This window comes from Symphalangus syndactylus, chromosome 23 (assembly GCF_028878055.3).
Source record: "Symphalangus syndactylus isolate Jambi chromosome 23, NHGRI_mSymSyn1-v2.1_pri, whole genome shotgun sequence".
Taxonomy (NCBI): Eukaryota; Metazoa; Chordata; class Mammalia; order Primates; family Hylobatidae; genus Symphalangus; species Symphalangus syndactylus.
This window is the reverse complement of record NC_072445.2, coordinates 26,769,012-26,794,513: the sequence shown is the minus strand read 5'-3', so window position 1 is coordinate 26,794,513 and position 25,502 is coordinate 26,769,012. Positions and strand designations below refer to the sequence as shown.

At 39.4% G+C, this 25,502-nt stretch overlaps 1 long non-coding RNA gene across 3 annotated transcripts in view; it reads left to right on the top strand.

Moving 5' to 3' along the window:
• The first annotated feature begins 543 nt into the window (after positions 1-543).
• Positions 544-25,502, top strand: part of LOC129472964 (uncharacterized) — a 58,297-nt gene continuing 33,338 nt past the window's right edge. For all 3 annotated transcript variants that reach the window (XR_008654156.2, XR_010119125.1, XR_008654155.2), the window contains exon 1: positions 544-648. This is a non-coding gene — a long non-coding RNA (uncharacterized lncRNA). The remainder of the gene's footprint in view (positions 649-25,502) is intronic.

Here is a 25,502-nt window from a genome sequence, read left to right as displayed (position 1 = left end):
GGCATAGTCAGCACTCAGTAGGTGTTCACTCTGTGTAGGATGATGGTACTGTAGAAGCAAAGGCCCTACTGAGGGATCCAAAGCACAGGTGGAGACACTGACTTTTTCATCACAGCTCAGAGTTTTGATAAAGAATAGAGATGGATTTATTTACTAACTCAATAAACACTGCTAAACACTAGGGGCACAGAGATGAATTTAATATGGCTCCTTCCCTCAAGGAGGTCCTGATCCAATAGAACAAGCAGACACTAGAGTCCAATGAGACATTAGCTACCAAGAGCAAGGGCAAGAAACATTAGATGTAGGGGTCCACCCTGATATAGTTTGGATCTGTGTTCCTGCCCAAATTTTGTGTTGAATTGTAATCTCCAATGTTGGAGGTGGAGCCTGGTGGGAGGTGACGATCATGCGGGCAGATTTCTCATGAATGGTTTAGCAGCATCCCCTTTGTTCTGTCCTTGGAACAATGAGTTATCTGTCAGATCTGGTTGTTAAAGAGTGTGTGGCACCTCCCCCTCGCTCTCTTCCTCCTGCTACTGCCATGTGAGATATCTGCTCCTACTTTGCCTTCTTCCATGATTGGAAACTTCCTGAGGCCACCCCAGAGTCAGAAGCCACTATGCTTCCTGTACAGCTTGCAGAACCGTGAGTCAATTAAACCTTTTTTCTCTATAAATTACCCAGTCTCAGGTATTTCCTGATAGCAATGTGAGAGTGGACTAATACTCACCCAGTAGACTCCCCGGAGCCTCTGGTCTTCTAGCCCTCTTTTATCAGGAAAGGATGCTGGATCAATCCTGCTGCTCTTTGGCATTCTGGGCACTGTGCTGCTGTGAAGATGCCTCTAACACCTCCCCACCCTAGTGAGATCATCATCATTGGTTGCTGCAGTTGCATCCCCGCTGTCACCACCACTTCCACCACAGGTGACCAATCTTGCCAGATGGACCTTGCTGTTATTACCCACAATTTTGAGGGGTCTATACCTCACCAATGTTGGAGCTCTCTTATTGGTGTCCACAGTGGTTGTCTGGCTCCTAAAGATTTTGTGTGTGTGTGTAATTCTCTCTCAAAGCAACTTGAAATACCTCTACTGTGTTCAACTTCGAATGAGTTTTGTAATCACCTGGTAGATGGGATTAAGAAACACACATACACATATTCTCACTCCTTTACTCATTAATCTGGGTTTCAGTGTTCTGATCCCTGATCATCAATCCCCAACTCCTCCATGTCAAATCCAGTCCAGAGTCCTCAAGGCAGCCAGGCAGACTTGGCTTTCCCCAGGGACCCCAGGCCTATGTGCTTTGCCCTTTTATTATGTAAGAAGGAGAAGCACCTAAAATGTGAGCGTTAGTGAATGAAAGGTGATCGTGTGATGGTACCTCCAAACTAACACCAGCAAAAGAGAGGAAATAAAAGTTAAGTTCTCCACATGTCCTTTTCACTAGAGAATCCCAAATCACTGTGACTCAGCACCTGTACTTTGTGGTCATTTGTACCTGACACTAATTCTATTGTGACTCAGACGTTGCTCCAAACAAGTTTCCTTGTCACATCTCACCACTGTTGTTAGGAAAATGCGTTCAAGGCAGGGGAATTTATTTGTTATGCTAGAAGCAAAGAGGGAGAGAGAGAGAGAGTGCACAGCAGAAGCAGGTAGTCATCCAGTAGAGATCAAAGTTCCCTTGGAAAGGGAATTTGTCATTGGTGCACACTCCCTTATTTAAGCTTTTGCTGATTCATCGTGCACTCATCAAAGCTGCACTGAGCTAATATTTAGAAATTCATTTGCTATAGAAGCAAACTCCAACATCAAATCCTTAAGTATGTGACTTGATCTATTCGTACCTGGGTGTATACTTAGTCCTGAGTCTAGGCACATACACCCACCTACACACAGCAGTGCTGAAAAAGCATGACTGTAAAAAACTGGGGTGATAACTGGACAATGAAGTGAGGTCAATAAAGGGTTATTTTATATAAGAAATAACATACAGATTGGCCACAAGTCCCCTCTGCATTGACACTCATATGTATACATACACATTCTCACATGAAAACTCTTTTAAAAAAACTTTAAACGAGGGAAATTGTTGAAATTTGAACTAAGATGATAGTGAACAAAAAGCCCACAGAATATTAATAATTATCTTAATTTTCTTTCTTATTATTCAAAGTATATGCTCTAAAACTGTACCGAGGTACACTAAGTGCACAAATAATAGTATGGAGTTGATGGTTTTTTTCCATATACATGTACCTATGTAACCACCATCTAATTCAGGATAGAGGATATCTCTGATCTCTTAGCTGGAGAAGACCACCTCATGCCACTTTCCAGTAAATATCTCCCCATAGAGGTAATAGTATTCTGACCTCAATCACCATAATTCATTTTATCTGTTCTTGAAATGTACATAATTTAAATCATATGGTAAGATACATATATTTAATTTTTAAAAATACATTCAAAAGGTACAAAAGCCATGCCTCACTCCTGGCTCTGATCTACAGCCACCTGGTTTCTCTACCCAAAGGCAACCAATGTTATTACCTTTCTTCTTTTTTTTTTTTTAGATGGGGTCTCTCCCTGTTGCCCAGGCTGGAGTGCCATGGTGCAATCATAGCTCACTGCAGCCTCACACTCCTGGGCTCAAGCCATCCTACTGCCTCAGCCTCCTGAGTAGCAGGGACTGCAGGTACACACCACCACAACCAGCTAATTTTTAACTTTTTTATTTGGACAAAGTCTCACTTTGCTGCCCAGCCTAGGTATCACCTTTTTGTTCATCTCTACAGAAATATTTACTCATATACACAAAAATGCATATGCATATACATAGTTTTCTTCTCTTGAAATCACTTTTGCAAAAATTATAACAATGAGGAGATTATTACAGTGAATGAGATCTGAACTAACCAACCCCCATCTAGCCTTTAACCTCCAAACTGGCCTTAATTATTCCTGGGCTTATGCCAAGATAACTTTGGGAGACATTTAGTTTAGAGTTTAAATGGTAATAGCGCTTCCCCAAAATTATACCACTTTGTAAAGCTAATGAAAGCTAATCCATCCACCAGGTTATTAGGATGAGAGGAGCCTGAATTCTGCTAAGGTGTAGACTTAAACAATTACCAGCCATTACTCTGGAGGTCTCAAAAATTGCAGCTCCCCTAATTACTCCCGCCGATAACATCACTATTATAGAACCTAAGATTGGCCTTTTGAGATGTCTTTTCAGGTTTCTGCATTTCTGACGACCAATGAACCAACATCTCCACCCAGGCCCGCCAAACCCCACTAGCCAGTCCTGTGGCCCTACCCAGAAGCAGACTCCCTGGCCCCCCAAACCACCCTTGAAAAACTCCAGCCTCCAAATTTTCAGGGAGATTGATTTGAGTAATAATTCCATCTCCCACGTGGCGTGGCTGGCCTTGTGTCAATTAAATTTTATTGCAATGATTTGGCCTTGGTGGATTGATTTTGTCTGTGCAGTGGGCAGGAAGAGCCTATTGGGTGGTTACACTCTCACACAAGTTTGGAACACTACTGAAAATTTAAAAAATTAGCTGGGTGGGTGTGGTGGTGTGCTCCTGTAGTCCCAGCTACTTGGGAGGCAGAGGCAGGAGGATCCCTTGAGCCCAGCGGGTCGAGGCTGCAGTAAGCTATGACTGTGCACTGCAATCTAGCCTGGGCAACAAAGGGAGGCCCTGTCTATAAATAAATAAATGTAAATAAATGAGGAAAAAAAGGCAGTGACATACTATAGCATTTAGGAATATGTTTAGCTACAAATAACAGAAACTCAAAAACAGTAGCTTAAACAGTAAGTTTGCCCCACGAATCAAGAAGTCTGGGGCAGTCCAAGGAGGTTCAACAGGCTGCTGTTTCTGTTTTTTTACCTCCACCACCCTTAGAATGAGGCTTTTGTCTTAATGCTTATTACTTCTTTGTTGCAAGATAGCTGCTGCATCTCCAGGTATTACATCTGTATTCCAGACAGGGAGAAGAAAGGGGGAGTTGGGAAGGGGAGAGACCTGTGTTAGGAAACCGAAAGCTTTCACAGAAACCCTCTGTTTCTATCTCATGGGACACTCCTGAATTATACGGCCCCTCCAGCTGCACAACACTGTGGTGAAGCAAATATTTTTAGTTTAGGCTTTATTTTTCAGAAAGAAAGGGGAAGAGAATTGGCATGAGCAGGTATAAGGATAGCCTCAGCCTCACAGGATATTATGACTGTATTATTTGTTAAATATTGAGAAAGTTATGGAATACTGAGAAATTTTAGTTTTGGATAAATACCCATTCACATTAATTTTTGCTGTCCTTACTACTACTTTGAGAAAAAACGTAAACTAAAGAACTTCTAAAATTTCTTCTCATATTGTTGTTGTACACAGGTCCATCTTTTTAAATCCACAATGGCAAAATATAAAAACAAAATAGAAAAGTATGAAAACAGAAAAGTTTATGTAACTGATTTTGTGACAAAAACCTGATGTGACCCGAGGAGAGGCTATTTGATGTCTTCATTCATATGATTTAGTGTGAATTGTTTATATGTTGCAGAAATATTCATGTTTGATTAAATAGTACTGCCCCAGACCCTACTCGGGATATTACATAATAAATAGGATCTCCTAACTTTGAAAAGTTCTGAATTCTCAAACACCTCTAAACCCAATGGTTTAAATAGGGAATTGTAGAACTATAGTTAGAAAGATGACCTCAATGTAAATATACAATTTGGCAGAAAGTTTAGGGGAATCATCTAAACAACTAAATGAATGCAGGCAGAAATGAAAAAAGAAATCCTGAAACTTTAAGAATCTGAGATAATATCAGATAGATATGTTGCTTAAATTTGACTAATTTAAACCATTTTTATGCATTAGTCACTCAGTAGGAAGACATCAAAAATTCTTCCTAAATTCTAAACACTACATACATTTGAATGCTGAGCTAGTCCCAGGACTCATCCCAAAAATATCACTGACCAGTATGATTTAATTTTAGTATTTGCCCCCTCGGGGCATCCTTGATGCAGGATATCACAAGGGTAGAAGGTAAAGCAGCTGCACAAAGCATCTTTGCTCTTGTTTGTTACTCTGAGATGACCCTCTACCTGAAAATATCTAAGCAGATACTTTTCTCAGCTTTGCAATGCAAATGATATTTAACAGTTCCCTAGGAATGTTTTATGTGTGCTTATCAAATTTCGGCTAAACACATTTATTTATATGATAAATATGATAGCCAAAAGATTCCATGTATTATCTTTTCAATACTCATGTTATACTGTACAAGCACTGTATTATACAAATACTGTATAATATAGTATTGTAAGGTACAAAAATACAATAAACTAACCGTACTTCAGCTCTGCAGGGTTGCTGTGGGAGAGCTCTGCAGGGTTGCTGCGTAAGCCCCAGGTAAGTGATTAAGTCAGACAATAACTACATTGGTGCTTCTCAAATTTTCATGTGCCTGCAGATTATGGGTTGGGGGTGGGGAGTTGTTAATATGCATTCTGACTTAGTAGGCCTGGTGTCAGGCCAGAGATTCTGCATTTCTACCAAGCTTTCAGGTGATACAGATGCTGACTGGTGGACCACACTTTGAGTAGCAAGATGCTAAAGCTTCTTATAACTCTAAATTTTCAAAATCCTTTATAAAAGGATAGCTATAATGTATATGTGAAATGGACTATGGAAACATAAAATAATAAAAGCTTACTATTGTTAGTTACTTGGGAAGAAAACATACATCTCAGGATATACAAACTCTTAGGGGAACTCCATGTGATTTAGAAATCTACCCAGCTTGCCAAGAGGATAATAAAGAATGTAATTGAGGTGTGGGTGAAAACCTCCAAAGACTAGAAAGCTTTGCTCTGACATGCACCCTGAACATGGTTGTTCTCCAAGCCAAGAATTTACTAAAAGGTAATTAAGCCCAACCTTGAGAAAACATGTGTTTTCAAGAGACTCTTGAACTCTCAGCCTCAAGTGGAGTTAGGCAATTCTGGGGAAACCAGTTAACATCCTGGGCCTATTACTTGCAAGGAACATTTAGGTCCCCCAAACAAAGAAGATGTTAGCTAAATAATAGGCCATAAAAGTAGAGCAAAGTGGAGAACTCCGAAATAACCAAGGACAAAAAAGAAATTCAGAGAGTCAACAATTTGTACAAGGGCTATTATCCTAGACTTAATTTGTGTTTCTTACATAGCCAAAGTAATCTTCTCCAAACAAAAATTTTTATATGCTACTCTGCTATAAAATTATCTAAGGCTCACAGCAGTACCTACAGAGAAATAGAAATACTGATGTAGAATCCTATGAGGTTTTCCAAAAACATACAATCGTGTAACCACAATCACGATCAAGATATCGAACAGTTCTATCTATCTCAAAAATCCTCCCCTTCTCCTAAGTAGCCAATCCTTTCACCAATCCCACAACCCCTGCCCCAGTCCCTGGCAACCAAACATCTATATTCTGTTCCTATCATTATTCCTACTTTAGAAGGTCATTCCTATCATTATTCCTACTCTAGAAGGTCAAATGGAATCATGTAGAGTGTTGCCTTTTGAGTCAGCGTCTTGTACTTCACACAATGCATTTGAGATTCACCAATGCTGTGGCATGCATCAGGAGTTTGTTCCTTTTTATTACTGTAATCCATTGAGATGCCACACTGAGCCATGTTGGAGCCCAAAGCAGAAAAACAAAAAACAAAAATTGCACCCCTCTATACATGTTTTTTATGTATTTTGTGGATATTTAAACACTAAAGTAATAAAAATATTGAAAAATTTTAAAAATACATATTATTAAAACCCACAATATTATGTTCAATGTAAAGATTTTATTTACAACAAAACAATTCATCATAATCTTACTTTCCTGGCTTTAATGGAAGCAAACTCATCCATAATATTTTCAAAATCGACTTTTTTGCTTATCTTACATTATTTTATGGGGCACCACTGTGATTGCTGTTAAAAAAAATTCTCAAGGCCACTTCCAAATTTGGATAAGATTGCACCAAGTAAAATACTTGCATCCATTTTAGAAAATCTGAACCTTATACTGATTTTATATTACAAATCATTGAAATTGTACACTGCTTAAAACTATTTCGGATGAAATTTCTACAGAACTTAAATTGTCAATATATTTAAGAGTCAAGTGGGTGACTGCTTTTTGTACATCAAATGTAATCATAGAAAATAACTTTTTTTTAGTTACGAATTCAAAATGTTCCAGCCTGGTCAATGTGGTGAAACCCTGTCTCTACCAAAAAATACAAAAATTAGTTGGGCATGGTGGCACAGGCCTGTAATCCCAGCTAACTAAGGAGGCTGAGGTGGGAGAATCACTTGAACCCAGGAGGTGGAGGCTGCAGTGAGCCAAAATCGTGCACTCCAGCCTGGGCAACAGAGTGAGACCCTGTCTCAAAAAAAAAAAAAAAATCAAAATATTAAGATGCTTTACCTGCTTTTTCACATTTTCATTTAAATATGAAATTAAGATAGCTATAGTCTCCAGAATTTTGTTTGACATGCACTTTTCCCATACTAATATCTCCATGCAGTGCTTTACAGATTTCCAATTTTTAAATTTTTTCTTTTTCATTCATTTACAAATTTTGGAGATATATTCATCCTTGCTAAGACCTTTTTATTAATCAAATATTTTTTCAAAGTGTTTTTTCTTATTTATTATAAGCAAAGAGATAGGTCTTCTATTAAGCATACAACTTTATATATAGTAATTTTTTTTAAAAATAGAGCTTTATTAATTTTTTCCACTAGCTTAAAACATTATTCCATACAGATGTTTCATTAAAATGTATAATCTATTGCACCAAGATACTTTCAATTATAGCATTATGTATTCTGTCATTTGATATTACATCTTTTAATATTTGATAAATGTCTTTAATTTACATACAAAATGTCTTGATTCCATTTGATCTTGATGCCTATCAGTTATCCACAATGTAATTCTTAGAACAGACATATAATATTACATCTGTCTATTGAATTGTCCAAAAAATGTATATATCCTCTGTACAATACTAAAAATGGTTACCATATTTCTATTCACAGAAGCAATGTTTTCATGTATTAAATCAAGACTATGAGCTGAGTACATCACATGTTTGACATAATCATTTTTGGTGGAAATAATGGCCACACACCTTTGTATACACAAGCCATATTTGCTCTATTATCATTTCCCAGGCAATTAGCATTTTGATGTCAATATTATCTGTTTCCAATTCATGAATAATTTCACGAGGTAGATCATATCTAGTTTTTTCTTTCACATTTCAATAAAGTCAGTATAACTTTTTTCTGTTGATATGACATCACTCTCAATGTGAACATACTTAATAATGTTACATACTTGTTCACAATGGGCTACATCTGGTATATAATAAAAATCAAGGTATTTTGCTTCTTCTTTTTTTTTTTTTTAATTGAGACAGTCTTGCTCTGTCGCCCAGGCTGGAGTGCAGTGGTGTGTTCTCGGCTCACTGCAACCTCTGTCTCCAGCGTGCAAGTGATTCTCCCGCCTCAGCCTCCCGAGTAGCTGGGACTACAGGTGCATGCCACCATGCCCGGCTAATTTTTTTGTATTTTTAGTAGAGACAGGGCTTCACCACACTGGCCATGCTGGTCTCGAACTCCTGACGTCAAGTGATCCACCTGCCTCAGACTCCCAAAGTGCTGGGGTTACAGGCATGAGCCACCGCGCCGGCTTGCTCACATACTTATTTCAAGTTTTTGAAATGTCTAACATTTCCCTTTCTTCACTTTTGTCTTCACAGTTCAAAACAGATTCTTTAGTTAACTCTGAATTTGATAATTGTTCTATTCTAATAATGTCAACATTAGACACGTAATCATGTTCAGTGGTTTAAGTACTGTGTTTTCTAGCCAAACTTGTAACTGCCCCACATAATTTTGATCCATTTCAGTATGGATGTTTTTTTCCTGAACATTGCACAACTTGGCCTTCTAGATGCTGTATTTCTAGGAAAAAAATTTTAGTACATATTTAAATTCTATTTATTTTTAATCAATGCAAGGTTTCTTTCTAGGAATATAATATATAGCAAATTTATTGTAAGTTATATAAATTAATTTTCATATATTGTAGTATCTAATTATCAAATAGGTGTTCATAAAAGTTTGTATCAAAAATATTTAAAAAAAGGCTAGGTATGATGGATAACACCTGTAATCCCAACACTTTGGGAGGCCGAGGAGAGTGGATTGCTTGAGCTCAGCAGTTCAAAATCAGCCTGGGCAACATGGTGAAATCCCATCTCTCCAAAAAATACAAAAATTAGCTGGGTGTGGTGGCATGCATCTGTAGTCCCAGCTACTCAGGAGGCTGAGGCAGGAGGATCACCTGAGCCCAGGAAGTCAAGGCTGCAGTGAGTCCTGCTGGCACCACTGCACTCCAGCCAGAGTGACAGAGTGCAACTCTGTCAAAAAAAGTCTGTCTCAAAAAAATAAAATAAAACAAAATAATAAAAAAGTTTAAAACTCCCCCTGTGTACTGTTGATGGTAATAAAAAACTGTGCAATTACTACGGAAAACATTATGGTTGTTTCTCAAAAAATCACAAATAGAATTACTATATTATCCAGCAATTCTACTTCTGGATATTTACCCAAAAGAACTAAAAGCAGAGTCTCAAAGACAGATTTGTATATCCATGTTCATAGCAGCATTATTCATAATGCATCTAATAGGTATGCAGGGCTGTCACACTGTGGGTTTAATTTGTATTTCTCTAATGATTATTATTTATCTATGTTGTGTTTTATTCCATGTGCCAATTAAAAACAACACGGTATATGTACATGTGCTGAGAAAGAAAGTTGCAAACATCATATAGTATGATCTTTTTCATGTAAATACATATATGTACACATAATTGAAAGTTTGGGGAAGACTACATAAGAAATTTTCTTCGAGAAAGTAACGTCAGAAAGACCCTTGCAGACATTGGCTTAGGCAAAGACTTCATGACCAAGAACCCAAAAGCAAATGCAACAAAAACAAAGATAAATAGATGGGACTTAATTAAACTAAAAAGCTTCTGCACAGCAAAAGAAATAATCATCAGAGTAAACAGACAACCCATAGAGTGGGAGAAAATCTTCACGAACTACACATCTGACAAAGGACCAATATACAGAATCTACAAGGATCTCAAACAAATCAGCAAGAAAAAAACAAACAATCCCATCAAAAGTGGGCTAAAGACACGAATAGACAATTCTCAAAAGAAGATATACAAATGGTCAAGAAACATATGAAAAAAATGCTCAACGTTGCTAATTATCAGGGAAATGCAAATCAAAACCACAATATGATACCATTTTACTCCTGCAAGAATGACCATGGTCAAAAAATAGTAGATGTTGGCGGGGATGTGGTGAAAAGGAAATACTTCTGCATTGCTGGTGGGAATGTAAACCAGCACAACCACTATGGAAAACAGCATGGAGATTCCTTAAAGAACTAAAAGTAGAACTATTATTTGATCCAGCAATCCCACTACTGGGTGTCTACCTGGAGGAAAAGAAGTCATTATACAAAAAACATACTGGTACATGCATGTTTATAGCAGTACAATTCGCAATTGCAAAAATATGGAACCAGCCCAAATGCCCATAAATCAATGAGTGGATAAAGAAAATATGGTATACATATATATATATACATATATATATACACACATACATATATATACCATGAAATACTACTCAGCCATAAAAAGGAACGAAATAATGGCATTCGCAGCAGCCTGGATGGAATTGGAGACCATTATTCTGAGTGAAGTAACTCAGGAATGGAAAACCAAATATCGTTTGTTCTCACTTATAAGTGGGAGCTAAAGCTATGAGGATGCAAAGGCATAAGAATGATGCAATAGACTTTGGGGACTCAGGGGGAAAAGACAGAAGGAGGGTGAGGGACAAAAAACTACACATCACGTAGAGTGTACACTGCTCGGGTGATAGGTGTACCAAAATCTCAGAAATCACCACTAAAGAACTTGTCCATGTAAACAAACACCACTTGTTCCTCAAAAACCTATTGAAATAAAAAATTTTAAAAAAATTATTCTAATGGAAAAAGAAAAAAAGAAAGAAAAATTTTCTTCTAGAGTAACAAGAGACAACTTTCATTTAATAACTTTGGTACTGTTTGAATTTTTTTAAGTATGTGTTACTTCAACGGGCAAAAACTATTTAAAAAATTAATGAATAAAATCCATGCCTCTTATGGGAAAATAATGTAAAAATCCATCTAGAAAGACAACTCAGCAGATTCTTCATCTCCAGAGCTCCGATCGGTCACATTCCTAACACAGAATTTTAGGCATGCAGAGGCACAGAACAGGTAGACAATGGGATCTAAAGAAATCCCTGTGCTGACTGTAGATAGCTTAGCAGCCTAAGAGGAGAAATGCCTCCAAGATGTGTCAAAGCAACATCGCCTGGGCTAAGACAAGATGGGCAAAGGTAAAGGGCTCTGACAACTAAATCTGTCCCTTTTTATCCAGAAAAGTTGAAGCACATCTGTATGTGGGGGAGAAGGGTACAATGGAATAGGAGACAGAGGGAATACACAGAACCTCATGCAATTCTTAGGTCTGCCTCCTCTCCTGTTACTCCCCCCTCTCTCACTCCACTCCAGCCATACCAGCCTCCTTACTGTTCTTTGGCCCCTCTAGCTTCCCTCCCTGCCTGAGGCCTTTGCATCAGCTGTTCCCTCTGCCTGGAATGGCTGAATTTCCTTACCTCCTTCAAATCCTTGCTTAATCCCTCCTTCTCAAAGAGACCTAAACACCCTGGCCACCTTCTTTAATATAATATTCTGACCATGCACCTAACCTCACATCCCTGATCCCCTGCTCCAATCTGTCTTTTTCATAACGTTTATCACCTTCTGACTTTCTATACAGTTATTTATTGTGCATATTGTGTGCCTCCCCTTCCTAAAATGTAAGCTCCACAAGGGCAGGCATGTTTGTTTGTTATAGTCAGTGATGTATCCTAAGCACCCAGAACAGTACTTGCCTAATGGTGAGTGCTCAATGAACATTTGCTGAAAAATGAACGAATGAATGCCAAGCATTCATAAGCCCACAAAAAAAATCGCTGTGTCATTCTACACCTTCACTGTAGCCTAATGCTTCATGCTCCAAAAAGAAAGGAGTCATTTTCTCTGTTTCCTGTGCACCACCTCCCGCACATTCCCCACTCTCCTATCCGCTGTCTTTTCCCCGACTTTTTTGTCTAGCAACAAGAACCCCCTGCCTAGTGGAAGTCGGCATTTTCTTCTCAATTTACTTCTAAATATTAGTGCTTTTGTTTACCCTGTGAAGCAGATGGTAACAGTTAATGTAATAACCAGACTGTCTCCTTTCTCTTGTTTGACACAGTAGGTGTCATGAACCATATTTTGCCTTGGTTATATTTGTTAAATAGAAGACAGGATCTGCTATATGGTCAACATTAGGTCTGGACACTGCTTTTATATTGTTAACACTGTGTTTACTTTCATATATTTACATCATTTGGAAACATTTGCCCTAGTTCCAGCAATAAAGGCTAAGAGATAAGGATCCAAATGAAAGAAAGAGGGTAAAAACCAGCCCATCTGTCAAATGGCAGAAAAAGGACAGAGCTACAGGTTAGATATTAACAGAATCTTCCTCTAGAGTAAAATCACTAGTAAAAAAAAAAAAAAAAGAAAGAAAGAAAGAAAAAGAAAATGCTAAAGCATTTAAGTAATCCTATCATGTAAACTGACAACAAAAAACTGTATCTGAATTCATGTAGCAGCATTTAAAATTCAGTTGTGGCCAGGTGTGGTGGCTCACCACTGTAATCTGAACACTTTGGCAGGTTGAGGCAGGAGGATTGCTTGAGCCCAGGAGTTCAAGACCAGGCTGGGCAACATAGTGAGACCCTGTCTCTATTTTTAAAAAATAAAGGCCAGGTGCGGTGGCTCATGCCTGTAATCCCAGCAGATTGGGAAGCCAAGGTGGGCAGATCACGAGGCCAGGAGTTCGAGACCAGCCTGACCAACATGGTGAAACCCTGTCTCTACTAAAAACACAAAAATTAGCCGAGTGTGATGGCATGTGCCAGCTACTCAGGAGGCTGAGGCAGGAGAATTGCTTGAACTGGGGAAGCAGAGGTTGCAGTGAGCTGAGATCACGCCACTGTACTCCAGCCTGGGCGACAGAGCAAGACTCTGTCTCAAAAAACAAAAACAAAAACAAAAACAAATTAAATTAAATTGAGTTGCATCCTGTTGAGTATTGTGGTGTTGACTTTAGGATTTGATTCAACTAAGAAATAAACCAATTCCATTTTCTGAAACCTAAAATCATAAGCTATTAAGTAAGCAAAGAACACAAAAAACACAGAGTGGAGAATAATCCTGTTACACTCACTTTCAGGCCTAAAGATAAAATTTGATTTAGGGAGAACAGAGGCTGAGTGAGCTCCACAGGGTACCAAGAAGTTATTGGAAGAACTGTGTCAGCCAGTTAAAATGTGGGCAGATTGCCCAGCTAACGAGAAGGGATCGTGCTTTGTTCTTCAAATTAGTAAACAAATCAAATAAAGGACAGAACAACTTAAAATCGTATATTCCGTTCCCCCATCCATTCATCCATCCACCTATCCCAACATTGGATACCTGCTTAAAGGCCCACAAAATGAGCCTAAAGTCATCGAAAAAGAAAAAAGAAAGAAACAACTCCTGGCACAGAGTTTCCAGCCAAGTAAGAAAGATTTGTCAGAGAAAGTTTCAATAAATGCAGCCAGGGCTGAGAATCATTGGCTTGTTTGCAACCCCTGGGTCAAAGTGAAAGAAAGAGGGAACACATCAATTGACATTTCTGTGGCATTCTTAGTTAGTCATGTCTATTTATTTACAGAGCCTTCATAGGTATTTTTTTATATTTTAACCAAATTACTATTTTTTGGCTGGTTTACAAATGTACCATTGGCAAAATAAAGGAGGTTATATCTTTTTTTCCTTTATATTTTCTTTTCTGAAGCAATTAGGATCTTCAACCTTGGGTCTGAATTGCAACAATACTGGAAAAGTGAAGAAACTATTCCATTTATTAAATGCCAGTTTAATAGGTCAGAAAGCTTATGTTCAAAAGCTGATTCAATGTAACCTCCTGACAATTGTAGCAAAAAAAAAAAAAAAAAAAATTCTTTCTGGCTGGTCGCAGTGGCTTATGCCTGTAATCCCAACAGTTTGGGAGGCCAAGGCAGGCAGATGACTTGAGGTCAGGAGTTCAAGACCAGCCTGGTCAACAAGGCAAAACCCCATCTCTATTAAAAATACAAAAATTAGCCAGGCATGGTGGCACGCACCTGTAATCCCAGCTACTCGGGTGGCTGAGACATGAGAATCACTTGAACCCAGAAGGCAGAGGTTGAAGTGAGCCAAGATCACACCATTGCACTCCAGCCTGGGTGATAGAGGAAGACTCTATCTCAAAACAAAACCAAAAAAAAAAAAAAATTTTTTTCTTTACCTTTTTGGTCCTATTTAGTCTAGAAAAACTTATGGAAATTCCAATAAAGATGCATGATTCTGGGTATTTGTGACATATTAACCAACTAATTGTTAAATAATGAATTAAGCCAATTTAAATAATCAATTATGAAATAATTAACCATATGGACCATTAAAAATGACTCAGTCATTTTTATCTATAAGGAAGTGAGTGAGCTCAGCAAGACACTACGGCACACATGAGAGAGATCAAAGTGACAAGTGCAGTATTTGAAAAGTCTCAAAGATGCAAGAAAGTTAGTAGACAATATTTAGGCTGGTTAATTTATACATAAAACTGTATGAGGTGCTTTTCTGCTATAGAATCTACAAGCAAGTAAGGAAAGCATTATTGCAGTGCTTTACCTAAGACTTCCCCTTATTTGTGGTTAAACTGCCTGGAACTTCCTGGAAAATAGGAACTTGATCGAATCTCTACATTTGAAATGGATGGATGAGCAAACTCATGGAGGATTTGCAATAAAATCCAAGGTCTTCTTATTGTGATGGACTCTGTAGCCCTGCTGCATGACCAGGTCCTTCTCAGCTCCATCTCACTGACTAGCCTTCTTTCACACTGCCATTCTTCCCATTTCTGGACTGTATCCAATTCTAGCCCGCTTGGCAGGGGAGGAGAAAGGGGGCTTCCTGAATGCTGATACTCCCAAATGCAGTTTCTCAATCTCAGCACCATTGCCATTTGGGGCCTAAAAATTATTTGCACAGGGGGCTGTTCTGTGCAATGTAAGAAGTTTAGCGACATCTCTGACCTGTATCTCTACCTTGTCTATCTAACATACTCTATTGGAAGCACATTGAGGACTGCAACTGTGGGTACTTTATTTCTTGGCAACCTATCTCTAACCCCAGGCATCTTTGTTCTATTTGTGTAACTTTTATCCAAATTTCCTGAATTATACTCGAGCTCCCTTTTCAGGGCAAACTTTCCCCTAAGATCCACCCATTTTACTATGGCTCAAACGCTCTCTTAATTATTTCTAGCTTTCTCTCTATGTTAATAACCATAGTCCATCTAATCACACAGACCAGCCCAAACCATAACAACAAATCTAACATCAAAACTACCTAAAAACTCCCATGCTGCCCCTTATCCAGTTATCAGACAAATGCTAGCCCCATGGGCCTGATTTGAGGTAGAATTCCCCTCTGGAGAGTAGGATATTGAGGGCTGAGGCAAAGTCTGAGCTGGGGTCAACTTGAGGAAAAGGCATGTAGAGTATCTGGAGAGAGAAGGAAGAATAGGGTTTATGGCTGGGGGCAGTGGCTCACGTCTGTAATCCCAGCACTTTGGGAGGCCAAGGCAGGTGGATCACTTAAATCCAGGAGTTCGAGACCAGACTGGACAACATGGTGAAACCCTGTCTCTACAAAAAATACAAAAATTAATCAGGTGTGGTGGCACATGCACCTGTAATCCCAGCTACCTGGGAGGCTGAGATGGGAGGATCACTTGAGCTCAGAAGGTGGAGGTTGCAATGAGCGAGGATTGTACCACTGCACTCCAAACCTGAGTGACACAGTGAGACCTAGTCTCAAAAAAAAAAGAATAGGGATATGATTAGAAATTGCTAAATCACAACCCCAAGTATCCATTCCCTGCTTTCTCCCCTTCTCCCGTCTATTCTAAAGGCCCCAGCCAGTAGATAATCAGAATATCTGTGGGAAAGTCTTCAAAACATACACCAGAGCCATGAAAATAGTTAAATATAGCCATAACTATTCCTACGTGTCTAAAAAATCCAGTTCATATCAAAATCGAGGTCAACAACCTCAGACTGTCCTGACTTAATGGTTCTGGCACACTGTGTTTCAGTAAACTATTCCTTGTATTTAATTTCACTAGGTGGGGCTGATATAAGTTAGTAAAAATTTAAGGCCTTTTATTATTGAGCTACATGTGAATGCCAGTCAAAAAGAACCTGTTGACACACCTGGCTTACTAGGCTAAAGAACAAAGAAAAGAAATCACTGTCTTGGCTTCCAGTTGACTTAGTCTGTAGCTCCAGGGTTAGCACATTTTTCTATAAGAAACATGATAATAAATATGTTTCAGCATTGAGGTCCACATATAGTCTCTGTTCCTTCTCTTTCTCCTTCTGTTTCTTCTTCCGTTTTTGTCTTAAACCTTTCAAAAATATAAAAACCATTATTAGCGCCTAGTCCCACAAGCCATGGTGTGATGACCTTGTCCCAAACTAACAACTTTCAAATATCTGAGTAATGGTCTTCAAACTGACAATTCAAATCAAAGCCCATTTATTTTATTTGGGATATTATGCTCATTGGTAAAATCTCAATGATTCCTGGATAAGATTTCTAGCACTTATGAAAACTATTAAGTTATTGTTTGAGCTTACACTTAAGCTCACTCAAGTTATTCATCAAGTTTATATTTAAGATTTATACATTTTGTGATATGAAAGTTTGCATCAATTTTTAAAGTTTTAAAACATTATTAATGTGTATTTATTCACTATCTGTGTCTACATTGCTTACCTTTTTATTTCTAGAATGATGCCCAGCACAGAGGTAGGGACTCATTCATTGTGTGTAATAGAAAGAAGAGAGAGATAGGAGGATAGGTGGTAGTGGAGAAGAGGCAAAGAAGAAATTACATATAATAATCCAGGGCTGTAAACTAAGATGGGTCACAATTGAATAACAGGTTCTCTTTTTTTAGACGACATTACACTCTTGTTGCCCAGGCTGAAGTGCAATGGCGCAACCTCGGCTCACCACAACCTCTGCCTCCCGGGTTCAAGCAAATCTCTGGCCTCAGCCTCCCGAGTAGCTGGGATTACAGGCATGCACCACCATGCCTGGCTAATTTTGTATTTTTGGTAGAGACAGGGTTTCTTCATGTTGATCAGGCTGGTCTCAAACTCCCGACCTCAGGTGATCTGCCCGCCTCAGCCTCCCAAAGTGCTGGGATTACAGGCGTGAGCCACTGTGCCTGGCTGAAAGACAGATTTCTTGAAAGACATCGGTTACACAGACAAAATGAGGAACCTCTGGATGCCTGGTTCCAACAAACACATAAAATTGGTCCATGAGAATCACAGACTTGCTTTATCTATGGTTAGAAAACCTTGCAGGTCATCTAGTGCAGCACAAAGCAGTAATCCCTCACAGGTATTTCAGAAGTGTGACTTGGGAAGTTACGACCAACTAGTCTACAAAGCCAAAAGAGAGTTCCAAAATTTCAATGTGGTCCCATTTCTATAGGCATTATAGCCCTATGGGGTACCATAAAATCTGAAGCACTTCAGAGTTGTATGTAAAAGACATTTATTTACAAACCATAAAAGTCAAGGAAAGAGAGATAGTCTGTGTAGAGAATTAGAAGTTTGTGGGGCTAAGTGGTTACCAATCTCTGGAAATCACGAAGTTCATGGCAAAGTTGCAAGAATCAGGTTTTGTGTGTCCCATCAAGGTTGTCAGAAAGAAAACAGTAAGCCTCCTGGCTGAAATTGCCAGTCATTACACAACTTCAGGCAAGTAACCTCCACATTGTGTGAAACAATGAAATTTGTTCCTTTATGGTAAGTACCTTTCAATTCCAGTAAAATTCAAAATCAAGCATTAAAATGCTCAAAATAATTAAAGTTATAACATTTCTCTATTGAGACTAGAGAATATGTGCAAAATTTAGTGTTTGCTCTATTGGGAATGTTTAGGATAATTAAGTCTGTCAGAGTGTCAACCTTCTAATTACAATTTAAAGCCTGGGAGTGGTGGCTCACGCCTGTAATCCCAGCACTTTGGGAAGCCAAGGCAGGCAGATCACTGGAGGTCAGGAGTTCGAGACCAACCTGGCCAACATGGCAAACCCTGTCTCCACTAAAAATACAAAAATTACTTAGGCATGGTGGTGTGTGGCTGTAATCCCAGCTACTCGGGAGGCTGAGGCAGGAGGATCGCTTGAACCCAGGAGGTGGAGGTGGCAGTCAGCCAAGATCGTGCCACTGCACTCCAGCCTGGGCAACAGAGTGAGACTCTGTCTGAAAATAATAATAATAGTTTAAATGTATAATTGAGTACTCAGTATAACTTATTATTTTTGGTTGAAATCATCTGTTTGGAGAAGAGTTTTAGAATATTCAAGAGAATTTTATCACTAAGACTATGGGCACTTACTGCAATATTTCAGTTTTGACATCTAAGATGTGCTTAGTAATTTAAAAGAACTAAGATTTACTGGTGCAATAATTTCTGAAATTGAGATAAAATGTAAAATAGTTAACATTTTCAGGTGATCCACCTGTCTCGGCCTCCCAAAGTGCTGGGATTACAGGTGTAAACCAGCCTAGCCAACATGGTGAAACCCTGTCCCTATTAAAAATACAAAAATTAGCCAAGTGTGGGGGTGGGTGCCTGTAATCCCAGCTACCTGGGAGGCTGAGGCAGGAGAATCACTTGAACCCGGGAGGCGGAGCTTGCAGTGAGCCAAGATCACGCCACTGCACTCCAACCTGGGCTACAGAGTGAGACACCATCAAAACAAAACAAAACAAAACAAACAAACAAAAAAAACCTCAACATTTTGAGAGATAGTTCAAATTAATCTGCTAATTTCTTTTTTTTTTTTTTTTTTTGAGACGGAGTCTCACTCTGTCGCCCAGGCTGGAGTGCAGCGGAGCAATCTCGGCTCACTGCAAGCTCCGCCTCCCGGGTTCATGCCATTCTCCTGCCTCAGCCTCCCGAGTAGCTGGGACTACAGGCGCCCGCCACCACACCCGGTTAATTTTTTGCATTTTTAGTAGAGACGGGGTTTCACCACGTTAGCGAGGATGGTCTGGATCTCCTGACCTCGTGATCCACCTGCCTTGGCCTCCCAAAGTGCAGGGATTACAGGCGTGAGCCACCGCACCTGGCCTAATCTGCTAATTTCAAGTTTCTTTGTGCCACAGAAATTTAGCCATGCAAGTTGGGATTTTGACCAATCAACATAATATGCATTGCCTTCTGCAAGCATATTCTGCCTCCAATTCCCCAAATTTTAAATTTAGGGACCCTTAACAAATACTCCACCTGGCATCAACTGACAAGGGGAGTGCAGTAATATAATAAAAACTAAATATATATGATATCTACAGATGGTTTTGAGAACTTTTTTTTCTAATTCTAAAAATACTGTTTTAACGTAAGAAAATAGTGCTATTAGCTTTGAGTTTAGTAGCGGTAATTTTACAAGGATAATATAAATGCATAATGTTGTAATGGGTGTAAAATTTCCTACAACTACAGAAGAGTGTGGTCATCGTAATTTTTTTCCATAAACAAACAAAGGACATGAATGAAAAGAGGAATAGTCCAATTAGCAAAAAAGAAAAAACTAGATGTTAGGTAGACTTAAAGTCTTTACATCATTTCATTTATGACTATGCTTTCCCTTACCGTAATTCAAGGTTTTTGAATGACAAAATAAATGACAGCTATTTTCAGACATTGGAAGCCAGGCAGCATAGAACTGCGCTCCTTCAGAGAAAGGAAGCCTATGAAGTGAGCAGCACATTTGCCCCAGGTTTGGGGGCAACTTTTTGAACAATAGAGGCCATGAAGTGGAGCCCAAACCGAGCACAGCAGTCTCCCTGAGCTAAGGAGGCAGAGACTGAAGTTCAGGGATGCAAAAAGTTTGAAATTTGCAGGGCATGGTACCAGTAAGGAGGGAGCCGCAAAGATGAGTTCCTAGAAGTCTTAAGTGGGAGTTCCCTACAGATCCTTGGCTGAGGGCAGGGCTGCACATGTGCAGGGCAAAACTACACAAGCCCAGCAGAGAGAGGCTGCTGCAGAGTTTACTGCTGAAGGGAGGTAGCAGCGACAGCTGAGTGCTGGGAGACTTTGGATTTACAGCCTAGCTTGAGTGGGAGAGCTAAACTAGGCACTTTGGGTACTTCCTGAGACTGCAGGAAAGTCATAGAATAAGAAGGATTGTACCCTCGAGTGTGGGGGCATTCTTTAGAGCAGAGCAAAATTTTTCTTACAAGTTCAGACAGTAAATATTTTAGGCTTGCAAGTAATATGATCACTTTCACAACCACTCAATTATCTCATTGAGTAACATGAAAACAGCCACAGACAACACATAAATAAGTTAGCATAGTTGTGTTCCCATGAAGCTTTATTTATGGATTCTAGGGTGACCTAAATGCTAGAATTGGTAGAGAAGGACATAAAAATAGCCATTGTAAATATGTTTAAGGACTTAACAGAAAAGATAAAGATAGTAAACAGGTGGGAAATCTCAGTATAGAAATAAAAATTATAAAAAATAACCAAATGGAAATTCTGTAACTGAAAGTTACATGTTCTGAAATAAAATATCCATTAAATTGCTTAACAGTAAACTAGAGATTGCATAAGGAAAGTCAGTGATCTTGAAGACAAATCAAAAGAAATCATCTGCTATGATCTAAATGTTTGTGTCCCTCTATAATTTCTGTGTTGAAATCTAATCCTCAATGTGATGGTATTAAGAAGTGAGGCCTACGGGAGGTTATTATGTCATGAAGGCTCTGCCTTCATCAGTGAGATTTGTGCCTTCATCAAAGAGGCTTGAAGATGCAGCTGGAAGGCAATATCTATGAAGAATGGGGCCCTCGCCAGACACCAAATCTGCTGGCTCCTTGATCTTGGACTTCCCAGCTTCCAGACTGGGAGCAACAAATTTCCATTGTTTATAGATTACCTAGTCTAAGGTATTTTGTTACAGTGTAGCAGCTGAAATAGACTAAAACTCATCCAATCTGAAGAACAAGAGAAAAAAATTGTTAATGAATAGAGTTTTGGGGACCTGCACAACAATACGGAATGCTCTAACATATGTATACTAGGAGTGCCAGAAGGAGAAGAGAAAGAAAACAGATAAAAAAAGATTTGAAGGAGAGAAGAATGACATTTTCCCAAATTTAGTTTTAGAGTTCCAAGAAGCTCAGTGAAATCCATGCAATGTAACACTACGAAAAACATACATAGACATTTCATAGCCAAAATGCAGAAAACCCAAGATGATGATATAGTTTGGATACTTGTCCCTGCTCAAACCTCATGTTGAATTGTAATCCCCAATGCGGGAGGTGGAGCCTGGTGAGAAGTGTTTGGGTCATGGGGGTGGATCCCTCATGGCTAGGTGCTATCTTTGCAATAGTGAATTCTAACAAGAGCTAGTCATTTAAAAGTGTGTGGCACCTCCCCTCACCATCTTGCTCCTGCTCTGGCAATGTGATATGCCTGCTGTCCCTTCATCTTCTGCCATGATTGTAAGCTTCCTGAGGCATCTCCAGAAGCCAAGCAGATACCAACACCATGCTTCCTTTAAAGCCTGCAGAACTTTGAGCCAATTAAACCTCTTTTCTTTATAAATTACCCAGTCTCAAGTAATTCTTTATAGCAATACAAGAAAGGCCTTAAACAGTTGAAGAGAAAAATCTTAAGAGAAGCCAAAGGAAAAGATACATTACATTCAGGGGAACTATAACACATACTCAAACTGACTTCTCAGTGAAAACAATGGTGAAAAGCAGTCAGAAAATGAACATTTAAAGTGCCACAAGAGGCCAGCCACAGTGGCTCACACCTGTAATCCCAGCATTTTGGGAGGCAGAGGTGGGCAGATCACGAGGTCAGGAGTTCAAGACCAGCCTGGCCAACACAGTGAAACTCTGTCTCTACTAAAAATACACAAATTAGCCGGGTGTCATGGCATGCGCCTATAGTACCAGCTACTCAGGAGGCTGAGGCAGGAGAATCACTTGAACCCAGGAGGCAGAGGTTGCAGTGAGCTGAGACCACGCCATTGCACTCCAGCCTGGGTGACAGAGTGAGACTCTGTCTTAAATAAATAAATAAAATGCCACAAGAAAGAAAAAAAACCTATCAACCCAAAATTGTATGTTCAAAAAAATTACCATTGCAAAAGAAGAATAAAATAAAGACATTTTCAAACAAATGAAAGATGAAAGAATTTGTTGTCAGCAGACCTGCACTATAAGAAATGCTAAAGAAATTCTCTAGGCTGAAAGAAAAATAAAAAATAAAATTATAATTTCCCAAAATTCATGTTGAACCCCCAACAGCCCATACCTCAGAATGTGACTGCATTTGGAGACAGGGCCTTTAAAGAGGTGATTAAGTTAAAACAAGGCCATTAGGGCAGGTCCCTAATCCAGTCTCACTGGAGTCCTTATAAGAAGAGAAAACACAAAGACACCAGGATACATGCACCTAGAGAAAGGGCTGTGTGAGTGAGGACACAGCAAAGAGGCGGCCATCTGCAAGCCAAGGAGAGGGGCCTCAGAAGAAACTAAACCTGCTGACACCTTGAGCTTGGATTTCCAGCCTTCAGACTGTGAGAAATAAGTTTCTGTTGTTTGCCACCCAGTCTGTGGAACTTTGTTACAGCAGCCCTAGCAAACTAATGCAGACAGCCAGTGGTTGTCAGGTCAACCCACCAAATCAGACATTTTGTAAGAAAAAAAATCCGACTTCATTTATCATTTTGACCTGACTTTTTAATACATGTCCTCAAGACGACCATCTCTGTATTCTAATCCTATGGCTAACAGACACCAGCTTCTCCCCAGGGGAAGACAAGGGGCTGCCTCCCTCAACCCCTCCTCCAGCATCTGCTCTGCTCTCACTGGATGCTCCATTAGGAAAAAGTCATTCTTTCACAGTAAAAATGGACAAAGAAGGAAGGTCATTAAATGAAAATTATCTCATACCCACTTCTCCAATGCTCTATAGGAAATCAGAAAATTTGAATATGGGCCGAAAGACCCTATGTTTAATGGTACTCCATTAACAGAAATACGTAGGGAAAGATATGTGCCATGCTTATAGTGCCTTTTCTAAAGGAAACTCCTCCAACATCAACTTTTCAAAGCGTCTCATTGTTGGTAACCTAGAGGTTTTTATGGCCCAGGACAAAATGCCATAGTAAGATTCAAAGTGAATTATTGGTGTGAGTTTTTAAAAAATGCAAAGGACAACTGAGAAGGAGAAAGTAAGAAAGGAGGACAGACTAATACTGATACCTTGACCCTAGTGTGTGCTGAGTTGACCCAGGTCACAGAGGATCAAATGGAGAGAGGAGATACGTATAGAATTTTAGAGAATGTGGTATATCTAGGCCTACAGTCACATTTTATAAAAGTGGAAGCTGGAGGCCAGAGAAATTAAGTGGTCATCCAAGGTCACACAGCCAATGGCAGAATTGGGCCTAAACCCATGTCCCTAAACACCCAGTGTCCATTTCACAGTACCAAAAATGTGACAGTGAACTCAAGGATATGATAATAGTGTGCTATGAAAAGTAGCTAGGTACAGTTTTCTGTGACACTGACTTGACTCCAGGAATGGAAATATTTAGCATCCAATGAATATGCGAAGAAATTGTAATGAATGACAATAATCTGATTTTACTGTGATACATTTTAATATAATGAAATAAAGTAATAATGCTTTAGAAAGAAAAGAGTTCTTTATTCAATGTTTTATTTCATCTGTTAATGGAAGGCTATCTTTCAGACTGAAAATAAGTTAAAAGTCCAATAGAGTAATAAATTAATTATAGATTCCTTTTGATGTCACAGAGTAGTACCTGCAGAAGTATTGACAGAGAAGAGACCCCAGCTGGGGGCTGGTTAGAGGAAGTAGATCAAAGCTGCGTGCACCTGATTAGCACCTCAAGCTCTAAAAATGTTAAAGAACCGTACAGAATGAATGGTGCTTAAAACCAGACACAGGCAAGCAGGAAAACCATGCAGATCAAGGGGTCAGATTTGGCATAAACTTCTGGAAAAGTGGGGCAGTGATAAAGCACAGATCAGACAGACTGAGCCTAACGACCTTACCGCCCAGATAAAGATAAATTAGAAATGAGCCCTTTCTAGAATCAGCAGCTCAGTCTAAAACACTCATTACCTGTTGTCATGAGTCTAGAGATCTTTATAAATTATTTCTTTTACAAAGGCATTTTTTATATCTGTTTATATGGTAGTATTTGTTTATATGGTAGTGAATGTGAGATTTGAAAGGAGAAGTAATGATTTAAATTTACTTAGTGCTTTACACTTAAATACATTTTATAGAGAGGGCACTGGAGCTCAGAAATGTCAAGCAGTTATGTAACATGTAAAGCACCCAGAGACAAATGAGTCTCTTTAAGATGGAATCTGAAGCAGGCAGGGTCAGGGATCATTGTTGGCACTACTGCATATAGTTGTATGAGTCTGTCTTATGGTGAGTCCCTCCAAGACAGAGCTTCAAACAATCAGTTTGGGACCCTTTGAACACCCTTTGGAAATGTGTCTTAGAACCCTCACAGGGGTAGGGAGTGGGGGGGACAGAGCATTTATCATTTATCTACTGGTCTCTTTCTCTCCCATTGGTCAAGGCTTCCCTCATAGAGCATTATTAACTCCGCCCTCCTGCATCCTTCTCTCCCTGCACATCCTGCATGTTAATCTTGCACGTGTGGATGCCAAGAAGGTTTCCATGGATTAGACCATGGAGGGATCACAAAAGTACCAAAACAGAAAGTGAGAGACCTAGAGCGGTAGGTGAGCTACTATTCAAGGGCACCTGTGTGAGACTGATTGACATCAACATAGAGCTGATCACTGCAGCTGTGGCTGGAATAAGACGTGAGGTCAAAATAATTGAAGTGATACACAGTCAGTGTCCACTCCCCTGGGCATGCAGTCAAGGTGATGAGCAGAGCTGGAATTCATTCTGTGCTCTGTTTTCCATGCCATGCCGCTGGTGCAGGCTGCGTCTACCTGAAGGAAGTGGCTCACTTCTCTCATGTATTCAAAGATGCCATATGAGTTAGCAAAAGCCCTGGT